The sequence below is a fragment of the Antedon bifida genome, chromosome 5, assembly GCF_963402885.1.
Source record: "Antedon bifida chromosome 5, ecAntBifi1.1, whole genome shotgun sequence".
NCBI classification, from domain to species: Eukaryota; Metazoa; Echinodermata; class Crinoidea; order Comatulida; family Antedonidae; genus Antedon; species Antedon bifida.
Window position 1 is genome coordinate 21,769,119 of NC_136230.1, and position 13,454 is coordinate 21,782,572.

The following is a 13,454-nucleotide window of genomic DNA, read 5'->3' on the forward strand; positions in this document are numbered from 1 at the left end:
AGTTATTATAGATGTCTATATTGCTTCATATTAATTATGATTATTATTAATAGTTAGTTTTGCCTTTGATTGATGTCAAAGTTAATAAAAGGTTATCAAATTTGTCACAAAAGACTGGTTACAATTTTTATTTTAAATGACTATGTGTACTGTCTATAAAATTGAGACTAATTTTAAGTACGACTGACTGACCATACCATAGTTTTAATAAAAGAAGGTACCACATAAATTGCTAAAACTTTCTATTTTTTCTTATTTTAAATAACTGAATAAGTAAACAGAGAGAGGAAGAAAGACAGATAGAGAATAGATTCGAAAATAATTAAATTTGAATTGACTGTATAATTGAAACAAAAAATGACTTGTAGGACAGGGGTGATGCAAATAAACTGTAGCATTGTCAATTTCTTAAAATGTCAATTTTGTGAAAGCATTCATGATGTAATTATGTCCATCACATACAGCAATATTAACTGTATAATTTTGAGGAAATGTGTTTTACAATATTTATTATTTCTTCAATGACTTTATTCGTTTCAACTGAATAAAGATACTTAGTAATTTTTCAAATCACAAACTTTGATGACAAATCAATTAAATTATACCTGCCTTCGGAATTAGATGTCAATTATATTCAAGCTGGGTCTTAATATTTCTTTTCTGCTTCGATGATCTTATAAACACACTGTGATTTTCGCCACATAGATTCATTTGTCTTTTGTTTGGCGTACCGCATGGCAAAGTGTTACCAAGATGCTTAAGTTAATAATCTTGTTTTCTGTAGAAAAATCAATGCCTTTGTCAAAGGTGGTAATTGTAAAGATGAGTACAATGGTAGATTACTTAATGCTTTATTAAGTAAATAGAAATTGAATGCGTTAGTATAAAGCAATACAATAGAGTGTGCTGCATAAGTTGAATTGTGTGTGCTCAATTAAGCAATTTCTTTTGATATATTAAGAAAGGGATTAATTATTCATTATCCAACCATGGACCTATCTAATTTATAGGTCCATGATCCAACTATTAATCATATACTGTATTACTTGACAAAAGTTAATTTTAATTCTCTCTTCTATTCATATCATCAATTTATTTCTTTTTCATTATAAACTTTTTTTGTTTCCATTTTTAATCTATTTAATATTTGATATTACAATCAATAATATTACATAAATACATTTCCTTCTTAATATAATTCAAACTAAACATAATTTTCTATTTACATTTTCAAATCAATTTTATTTTTATATTGTTTTACTATTGTAATCATAGATATTCACAATCCTATGTAATAGTTTGTTTACATGATGGGATGTTTTTATTTAAATAGTTTTGTTTTAATAACTGGTGTCAATTAGCAAACAGTGTCAATTAGCAAATATCATAACAAAATTGCATGGAGAAATCATATAATTCTGTGTTAACCTGGTTAAAGAAAATTTACATTCTGTATTAATTACAGTTGAACCCCTTTTAAATTGATACTCTTTGGCCTTAAAGTGGCCCATAGGGGTGTTCCATAAGGGCTGTTTTGGGCCCATAGGGGTGTTCCATAAGGGCTGTTTTGGGCCCATAGGGGTGTTCCATAAGGGCTGTTTTGGGCCCATAGGGGTGTTCCATAAGGGCTGTTTTGTTGAAACATATCTTATTTACTACTTCACAAAGAAAGTGTTCACTTAGAAGGGTTCTTTTGTATATTATGTGTTGTTTTTTAAATTCATGTATTGATCATCAAATGGGAATTTATAAAAGTATAATTTATGTATAAAATTTCTAGTTTGTATTAATTAGAAATACTTGATTTGATTTTTATGTACTTTTCATTACAAGCGCTGAACTCACAATATGGATATATATGTCACAGACGAACACCTGTATTTTAGTTATTATGAAAAATAGCCATAACATATAAAGGAAAAAAAGAAAGATTTAATTGATGGTTAAAACTATCAATATACTGTTAACAATATTTACAACATATAATTGTTTAAATGTCTAATAAAATGTGTTACCAAAGAAAAGGTATTATTACCCATTTTGTTAAATATGATCATTTAAAACACCTTTAATTAATTTATGACACTAATTAGACCAATAATCTATTACATCAACCGTTTATTCTCAAAATAAACAGTCATATTTTTATGCCCCGAAGTTCTGACGCAAATCTACAATTGATTTTGATTACTCAATGTCATTGAAAAGAACGTTTATGTTAGTAATTCACAATTGTTTCCTTTTTAATACCACACACTTAGCACCTTTCATCGGAGAAGGGATGAAATTATATCGGTTAAAATGCAATCATTTGTTTAGCAGTTGTCATCAAGCCAGTACTGACAAGGGCAATACCATAAATAACCTACAGCAAATTTTAAACCTTATAAAGAATAAAGATACGGAAATTATTAATTCTTTTTATGATTGATCTTCGTTGATCTACAAGGAAGCTGTAAAGTATCGAGGAAGCTGCGAAAATAACTTGTGTATTCATTAGTTTCCTGAATTGATTATGAAGTTCGTAATTAAGTGAGCTAACCTCTTCAACTTTTCTCGTTTTATTTTCTAAATGTCTTAAATAGGTGAAAGCATTTATTAAACAATGATGCATAATTTTGTTAAAATTGCATGTTTTGTATGCCGGGGGCATTTTATGCGATTCGCAATCGAACTAAAACATCTGTACGTGCCGCTGGACTGGTTTACTCATAATAGGAGCAATGCAGAATAAAAACATTTTAAAATGAAATAAATCTTGGGGCAAGAAAATTATTGTAATTATAGAGAACTAAAGGAATCACACTCTACTTGTCATAGACTTGTCAATCTCACAAAATCTATTTCTAGCTCATGTAAATGAAAAAAAAATCAAGGTAAGGATTCTTCTTGCATCATATATCAAAATGAAAGTCCGAGCAGATACTCTTTTTTGTTATTTAATATGATAATTAATAAAATAATAATTCTTTGTTTCTATTTATTTGTGGAGAGTGCCTCTCAACTGTTATTTTTGTTATAACATTTAGAAATCCTGCCTCATTGATTTATATTTGTTCTGTCTGTTTGTTTATTAGTGTTTTATATATGGTGAAATAAATGATATGATAATGCAAATAAAATAGTATAACTCACAACGTTCCTTTTCATAATCTATGGCTAGACACAATGAAAGCAACTTGACCAATGATAAGTGACAGTTCGATTAATTCATTGTTTGCGATTGGTCGAATCACTTACTATGTTACTTACCAACTTAATATGAATAAAGTGAAAATGGATTTTCCGCTTTTGGTATGTCTTAAAAGCGCCTGGCATACTATAACATGTTGTTTTATAGAGCTTTTCTTTTAAATGGAAACAGTTCTTATATTTTACTATTTCGGTACTTTCAGTTAACTCTTCATAACAGTGTCCTGTTTCAGTTGTATCGGCTGCTTCTCACAAGCTTTGCTTCTTTTAAATTTTGCCCCTCTAAAACCAAATTATTGTAACTTATTATTAAATAAACTTTGAAGAAAAATATAACCATGTTACTTTTGCTTTAATAGTGTCCTCTATAGTTTGGTGTATTTTTGTTAGCATCCTTTCTTTTTCGGCTATGCTTTCATAAATTCCGATATTTAAATTTTCCAATGGGACCCATTTTGCAATGTTTTTCCTCCTGTAGGAATTTTATGTTGAAAAATGATCATAGCTAATTTTGCATTGATCTGAATGAAGGAGTATGGAATACAGAACATTCAAATACTGTATTACAAAGGAAGCAAATAAAACACTTTTGTTAGTAAAGAGAAAATATTTCCAATTTTCCAAAACATTCAATGTTCTAAGTAGAACTGACAAGAGATAATTTACAGTAATGAGGACAATAATACACAATTAACTGAACAATATAAATTCATTGAATCTGATAAGACTTGTTACAAAAGAAACATCTTTACTGGATTAAAGGCATTGTATCTTTGTCACAATTCGGTCAAATTAACAGTTTATCTTCGCAATCAATAAATGCTTCTATTCTGCTTTTGTATTTCTATGGTTGTTCTCAAGGCCTACAGGCAGTTTGTATTCTTATTCAGTTAAATGTACCCGATACCACACCTATTACATTGGCTTTCTTTGTTGTACAAACTAACACATAATGGATTTATTATGTAGTAATTGTGAGCATCTTAATTGATTCAATAAAATTGATAAACTTCATTTTTTAAATAATACTAATTCTCTTTTTTAAATGATAATATAAACCATTATATTTCACAACATACTTTAATTACTGTTAAATACATATTATATTATATTGTTTCATTTGTTCTATCAAATAAAAAATATATAATTTACCTACTGTAAAAATGTATAAGAAAATTGTAAAAATGACAGTATATATGCAATATTGTATATAGCCCTGTTCAAACTTGTACACATTTTGGTCCCTGCATTGAATGTGGCAATATGGGAATCATGTATATCAACTTTCAGAAAGTTGCGAGATGTGCTGGAAAATGTGCATGAAAAAAATGTGTGCCCGCATTCAACATTTTTGAATAATTTGTGCACTGCATTAATAATGGAACAGTACAGACTAATATGTGCAAATGTCAAGCAGAGTATGTGTTTTATGTGTTTACACCCACTATTGAGTATAATATAATAACAAAATAATATAATAAAAATGATAAACATTTCCAAATATCATTATTTTAATGATCATTCAGTCAATTTCATCTAATCATTTTGGTTGTAAAAAACCTTATGCAAAATGTCTAATAAAATCATTTGAAAGCAGATTCAGTATTATTATTATTACAACGAAAATACCATTTTGATATTAAAGAATAAATTTTGACACTAGCATTGAGCAGTTCATCTTTCCTATCCATTGTTGAGTCAAGATGAACTAAAAGCATTGTCATAAAGAATACAGATAAAACAAATTACTACACTAATTCCAGAATTCTATATAATACCTCACTTCAAAATATTAACACCACTCCATCGTATTACGACACATCATCGAAAAAATAAAGCGTACTCCTAAGTGCTTAGACATCAAATTCTACCTCTTGGAAATTGTTACTAAGCGCCGGCAAAGATTTAAGCTGTGACAAATATGCTTTGATTTAAATTAATTGACAATCTTAACTCTCTTGCAATCTTGAAAGTGGTTAAATCTCAGAATAAATGAAAGTAACGTCTTAGCTTTTTATACAGATGAGGGACTTCCTTTTTAGATGATTCAATTGATATACGGTAAGGAAGAAGCTTGACTTTAATATGACTACAATAAGAAGTCATTTAAACAGTTATAACCACCCCAGAATTTCACCAAAAGTTTCAATACAAGCATAAAAACATATATGTACAGTAAGTAACTTCTTAGCTTTATTATCAGTTATAACCACATCAAAGTTTCACCACAAGTTCCACTGACAATATACACAAATACATAATGGACATAAATTCTTAACAATAGATACACCAAATTTAAAAAAGAAAAATATAAATGAATATAACTTCTTAGCTTAATTAACATTCGAGTAACTTACTTTCAATTAAAATAGCTTGACTTTTTTAACGTTAATGTAACCACACACCAAAAAAATTTTTTTTTTAAATAACTTAAATCTATTATATTTTACATTCTAATATTGAAAACAAAGAAAACAATAGACGTCCTTCACAATATAAATGTATTAGAATTAAATTGATTCTTAGAAATTAATCAAAGATATCGACTATATTATCTCCTTTGACTGTCCGAGATTTAGATAAAATCTGCTGTGTTATTTAAAGAGTGAATTTCATTCATTATATCAGATTGTTGGTAGGCTTAAAGGATTTATGGGTAGTTATTAGCTGCTTTTTTCTCAAATATATGTTAAGCCAAGTGCTTTAAAACATTTTCTTAAATTAATTTGTACAAAGAATATTGAATATGGCAGAGCTGATGTAAGCTAGCATTACATTATGAAAAGATGTAGAATCATTTTAGTTTTAATATATAAATTGCAATATCAATTCAAAATATAATATACTCATTTGTTACATCCCAGATGTGACAGATGATATCAAAAGCTGATCATATGAATTTATACATAAAACATTACATTTAAACATTATTTACCTAAACATTATACTTAAAATTTGTTACAAGTTACATGATTCATTCATTGGTCTAATTGGTTGAATTTCACTTTCGTCAACAACCCTTAACATTTATTAAAATGTATTACAATTTGAATATATAAATCATTACACATTTATCTATAAAATAAGCAAATAAAAATACCCGCAGTCACAATGCAACAGCAAGAAAGACATCAAGTTAAAAAACAAATATTAATATTATTATATTAATGTAGAGTAAAGAAAAAATACAATGGACATAATTAATTGCAAACACAGTGACAAAACTTAGAAGAAAAACTAAAATGAATCTACAAAATAAAATGTACACCACAATACAAAAAATCTACTGTATTAATTACTGCACTCAACGTAAACATTGGTTCATGCACACTACACTGTACTAGTAATATACTAGCACTGTTCTTTCTTAATTATGTTAATCAATCAGATTAACTTCTTCATCAATTTTCAAAAGGAAACAACTTATTTGTATTTAGGAAGAAGATAAATATAGGTATTCAATATTGTGAACAGTGGTCTCTTCATTAGAATTGAATTTAGTCTTCAAAAATGCAAATTCATGCACAAATTTTTCATCCATCACAAATTTATCTCTAATATGAGGGATCTCTAATTTGATGGATCTGTAATTTAAGTGATCTCTAGTTTGAACGAGATCTCTAACATGAGGGATCTTTAACTTAAAGGGATCTCTAATGGGTTCTCTAATTTGAGGAATCTCTAATTTGAGGGATCTCTAATTTAAAGGGATCTCTAATTTGAGGAATTTCTAATTTGAAGGATCTCTAATTTGAAGGATCTCTAATTTGAGGGATCTCTAATTTGAGGGATCTCTAATTTGAGGGATCTCTAATTTGAAGGGATCTTTAATTTAAAGTGATCTCTAATTTAAAGTGATCTCTAATTTGAGGGATCTTTAATTTAAAGTGATCTCAAATTTAAAGGGATCTCTAATTTGTGGGATCTCTAATTTGAGGGATCTCTAATATGAAGGGATCTTTAATTTAAAGTGATCTCAAATTTAAAGGGATCTCTAATTTGAGGGATCTCTAATTTGAAGGGATCTTTAATTTGAAGGATCTCAAATTGGAGGGAAGACCTGTATCAATTATATTATTGCTAGTTGATTTTGCTATATTCAATACAAATTATAATCAAATAAAACAATATTTTATTATATTGCTATTATAGAACATTAAATTCTTTACCATAAGACACATTCCTTCAATAAATTCAAGCATGAAGTCTGTCAATACCAATTGCTTAGCGTATTATTTCACATGTCACAAAAACACTTTATTACAGAATCGATAACGAGAAATGAATTCATATAGATCTAAATACTTATACACATTGTCTTAATCTTTATCTTCACAAAGTAAGCCAAATGCTCTATCTATTGACGGCTAACACGCAATAATGTAGCCGGTGTGTCTCAGGAGAGACCACGCTTTATGAGCCATGAAAGTAGAGTTAAATTAAACATGTTTGAATCCATAAATTTTCAGATTTGGATAATAAGCGATCAATTGTGAACACCGTAGATACTGATCAGATATCCGGCGGTCTACAATTATATGCTTCTTAAGGTGTTTGATAAATTGTTTAAGGTAATTGATTGATCCCAGTGTCTTTTTATGATAAATGTGATTGAAAAAAATTGAAATTGGATACAAAAATATGACAAGCTGTCAATTCATAGGAAATATCGATATTTGAACCTGTTTACAATGGTTTAAAAAAAACCCCAAAGAAACCATCTTAAAAGCACAGTGCTTTGGATTCATTAACACAAATTCTAGAGTAGAAATTGGAATCTATTAACTGAAAATCACACATAATAAAATCACTATAGAGAAAACATTTAAGAATCATAGTATTATTATTGTTTATTAAATGTAAGTTGCATTTATTACAAATAAAATATATGCCAATGTGCAGTCATTTTACATATGGTCTCAACATATTAATTAAAGAATTGTAGGTTCAAAAGTGGAACTCTAATTCATATTTTTTAATAAGGGGATATGAATACACATATATTAAAGAACTAGAATATAAACTAAGCAACAGCAAGTGAGGCTATTATGGCTACTGTATCTGTTAAGATAAATATATAAAAATTGAAAATATTATAAAGAACCATATAAATCAGATAATCACTGTTAAAAAAAAAATTTAGAGTAAATATACTACCAATAATACTCAATAATACTTCAAATTGATTTTAATTCTTTTAAACATAGTATTAAGACATATTTTACTACTTGAATGTAAACACAACAGGCACAGAACATTAATTCTAAACTGCCTGGTGATATACTGACATTTAATTAATTCATGTTGTTTATTTTGTTATTTTATTTATTCAACTTCTCACTAACACTGTTAGTGAAGGATTGGGACCAACAGGTGTTAAACACCTCTAAAAACGGTCCAGTCCCAATTGCACAGTGGCTGTGTGTGACAGTGGCTGTGTTTGTGTGGACTAGTACACCGGGGTAACCCCCTACTCGTCTCAAAAGATTTACTAGGTTCTTTAAAGTGCACATGAGCTATGTGTACACTGGACCTACGGTTTATATTCCTTATCCGAGACTCGTTCTACCACCAGAACCATGGAGCGAGTGAGCCTCAAACCCTTGCCGATGTTATGGCTACGTAATTACGGTTCCACTGTCTTAACCGCTCGGCCACTCACTCACTAGGCATTATTTAACTTTTTATAAAATGCAAAAAATCCAACAATTTTTTTGTACATGTATTCATATCTTTTAAAGATGTATTTTCTCCCAAAAACCCATAAAAAATGAAGATGAATAAAATCAGACTTTGAATATGCCATTTTGCAGTTTTGATAAAGTTTTGACTTCCGTAGAAAGAAAACACGATCAAAAATAGTGATTTCACTTATAAAAAGACAAAATAAAAATTTAACTTAACTTTAAATTTAACCTAAAACCCTCATTGTCGATTTCACTATGTTTAGCTTTAAATTACAGTTTTTTAGGTAAATAACTTTTTTTTTGGTCAAAGTGAATAACTATATTATGTGACATTAAAATGGCATATTTAACAAACAAATGTTCAAAAATTGTTTTTACATAGGGACAATATCGAGATTATAGAGATTATTTATACGCATATCTTAATTTTGTATTGTATAGCAGCAAACAAAAACGAAAAACATTTCCAGGTCTGACTAAAATTTATTTTTATGATCAATATTTATAATACTTTATTAATTAAATAATATTTATTTAGTAATAAAAAGGTAAGATAGATGTTTACTTTTGTGATAATTATAAAATGTGGGCGTAAGAAATTGTCATTGTAAAGATTATTAATTGAATCAAACAGTTGGTACTTTATGATAACACAAGTGCACAGTGCCAACAGATGGCTATTTCTAGAATAATAGCAATTATTATTAAAAGCAATTTTATAGTAGAATATATTCACTAACAAATACCATAATATTCATTAATCTACCATTTGAAGAAAATCTTTTTAAAAATAGTTTAGTTTATAGATTAATCAAGCCAAAATCTACAGACTGTATAAAGCATTACAATATAACACCCAGGCATACTCCTCCTCTTCGACATCATGATTGCCACTCCAAGCTAAAATTTGTTCAGACTAAAGAGTTGTTGTGTTCATTAGAACAATAATAGTAACTTGTATTTACTATTTGTAATTAATATGTAATTATCCTTACAGATTGTATAGAATATAAAAAAATTCACAATAATTATATAAACAGTTCAGAATTTCAAGGGAATTTCAACACAGAAACTGTCTCTAGTTAATAAATGATAAAATAAACCTCTGTGATTATCATATCTAATTCCTATTTCTTTAAGTACCAAACAATGAGTGAACCCCGTCAGGATGTAAAAAACTCTTGCAGGGATTTAGAGGCTATCCATGGTACCATACAAATGATTTTTTTGTTTATTCTAATATGTGTTTGTTTTTCATGTATTGTATTGAAATAAATCAAATTAAATCAAAAAGGTTTTTAGCTACTTTTAGCTATTTTTATACCTTTTTTTAAATTGAAAGAATCATTCAATTTTCCATCAAAAATAGCCTGATCCATGTGTATTAAGTCTTCCGATATGTGGGTAAACAGCAAAGGAATGTTTACATTATCATTCGCATTAAATCCTTTTTTATTTGGCCTAAATTTGTTCTAATTTAAACTTTATTTATAAAAGAAATGAAGCATTCATTATAAATCAATCGGATTGATAGAACAAGGAAAGGACTATAACCTTCCATACGGCAGATTGTATCTGTAAAACTAAAATAAAAAAGAAAAAGTTTATTCTAAAATCAATAATCAGTGCATTGTATAGAAACGAGTTCAATACATTTATAGCGGATTTTAATATAAAAGAAACAGATGGTAAATAATAAAACAGATACATGTTTGATTTTTAGATAATAATAATTTTCAATAGGGGTGATTGTGATGGTAATATTTTAGCGAACAAGAAATCATAGCAGGTTTAGACATTGTGAATTTTTGTATTAAAAAAACTATCGATCTATTCACATGAATAGAATTTTTGGTTTACACAACCTGGTGTATATATTATGGTCTTTTTTACTTCAAAACCAATATGCACTAGAAAATCTGGCATCATAGGCAAAGTGATAATTAACAGTTATCATCAAACTTCAATTATGAGAAATCAATAAGGGAGGTACTTATCAAGGTTTTATTTGATTTTTGTCCACAAAAGTATCATGCAATTAAAGAGTTTAAAAAATGAAAAATGTTGTTATTATCATGGAAATGAAACAAAAGATCATTACAAATGTATTCAACAACAACATTTTTAGATCAGTGGCAACACACTTAATAGTGGTGGAGTCAAACTTAAACACAACAATTATAACATTACAAAGAAAAAAAATCATTTTACACTTAGTGGTGCAGTAAATAAAAAACTTTTAAACTTAAACAACACGAAAATAAAATAAGACCAAACATCTTACACTTTAACAGTGATAGAACATACAATATATAATGCAGATAGACTCAATAATTATTGGTTAACTTCAATAAGACATGAAAAATAATTACAAAAAATTTCATCTGGTTTCAAATGGATATTTAAAAATAAATGTTAACTTTTTTGTTAAACCAGTTTCCAAGTACTTACTTGCTACGTTTCGGCTATTTTCAGTAGCCTTGGTCACGCAAATGACGTTGACATGATTTTTCGTCTGGTTTAACAAAAAAGTTAACATTTATTTTTAAATGAAAAATAATGAAAACAAAATGCAAATTACCTATTTTTAAATCAGGTTTATTTTTTTTGCAGATTACTTTTTAAAGTCTTAAAAGTACAATACAAGCAATGCAAAACATTTATACTAAGATCCATGTCAATATCCTCCTAAAATCATTGACATTAGCATTTATAAACATTTCCCATGTTGCAGACTCCTAAAAAATGTCAAGACCATATTTTAGTTTTACTAAATTCTGTCTCTGACAATTAAATGCAAAAATGTAGTATTATTTTTCTATCTCACCACATAATATTATTATTGTTTTTATAGATTTGTTGGAGTTGATTGCAAAGTACAGGAGTACTTGGATTTCAGTACTTTTACTTGTTACTTGTACTTTTGGAAGTCAGCTACACTGGACAAAAAATGCAAAACTATTAAAAATTCATCAATGATTTTATTTCTGCTCACTAACACCAAAATAAACTGGTTTTACTAAATTTAGAAATAATACCTTAGCATTGATATAATCACAATCAAATGTATTTCTTTTCAGAAAAAGAAATACGTATACTGCCCTCTATCAGAAATTACTTTTCAAAATGTTGGCCTACAGTTATTGGCATTTTATGAACAATCACAGAGAAATTATGTCTCTATGGAACAATGAATTTATTACTATTACAGGCCTAATGAATAATACATGATTGTGAGTGTATAAGCATGGAGCTATAAATAGCTCCATGGTATAAGCATAGAGATATTATAGTGATATAAGCAATAATACAAGAAAATATTAATTTTAGGCTATTATCTATTACTATCTATCCAAACCAATCATTATCTTCAATTAAATATTGTTCTCTAAGCATATATTTTTAAAGATGTCTTCAATTTTAATTTTTGTTTAGCCTTATCTTTATCATCAAGGTTTTAATGGAGATGGAACCAGATAAGCCCATAAATGTTTGATAATTTAGTTATAACATTCCAATAGGCTGAGACTGTTTTTTACAATTAGTAGTGAAGATATACAATTTTTTCTCTTCCTACAATCGTATGCTAACTTTTTAAAGCAATTGCTTGTAACAGTGTAACATGTGACATCATTACAATTTTCCTTAAAAAATGAACAAATTATGATATTGTACAGAGTATTAGTAGATACAACTTATTCTGACACCAAATTCTCAAAGGCTTTTTAAAACTAGAAGTCTACATACATACAGAGTGGGTCCATATTATAGTTATGTCGAGTCACTGCACTACACTGGGAAAAAGAAAGATACTATAGCTAAGTTTTCATTGATAGAATTAAAGAACAAAATACAAAAAATTATTGGTTGAACCATTCTGAGTGAAATATTGTGATAAAATTGTTTTGATGGATAGCATATCTATATATCGAAGACAATCAACTACTGATAGCTCCAACAAATTCCTTTATAAAGTATTCTTTTGTCGACTTACTAGTTAAATCTTAACAATCCCATCACTTATTGACGAAAACCGGCCAGATTTATAATATAATAACAAAATATTACAGTCAAATAAAAATACATTATCTCCAAAAGTGAACAATACATTCACACACAAATAGTAATATAAGAGAATGAATTGGCAGGTTCAGATGCAAAGGGTTGAACAAAAGTTGCGTGTTACATGCTTGAGTGATGATAAAGGCACTAAGTGAAAAGTCTGTTGAACAAAATGTCCTAAAAGGGACTTAATTCAGGGAACACTGGTTTTCAATAGAGTTGTTTACAAGTTTAGTTAAAAACCTAGTTACAATTAGCTGGGAAGGAACAGTTATAAAGGCATGGTGTGTGTAAAGCTGTATTTAAACAAAGGTGGTACTATCATATCCAATTCTTCTATTAAGACATTAGCAGAAGAATGAATAGAAAAGTTTTGAATCAAAATAGTTTAAAACATGCTCTGATTGTTATCTTTATACTTGTTTGACACGCTATTATTACAGTACTTTGAACTTTTCAACATTTATTTGATTTTATTATTTAAAAAAAAACTATTAAAATATAATTAAATAT

The 13,454-nt window shown here is 28.1% G+C and overlaps 1 long non-coding RNA gene across 1 annotated transcript in view; it reads right to left on the minus strand.

Annotated features, from left to right (window-relative positions):
• Positions 1 to 490: 490 nt before the first annotated feature.
• The window catches only part of LOC144842024 (uncharacterized), a 46,944-nt gene continuing 33,980 nt past the window's right edge, over positions 491 to 13,454 (minus strand). The window contains exon 3 of the long non-coding RNA XR_013612070.1: positions 491 to 778. This is a non-coding gene — a long non-coding RNA (uncharacterized LOC144842024). The remainder of the gene's footprint in view (positions 779 to 13,454) is intronic.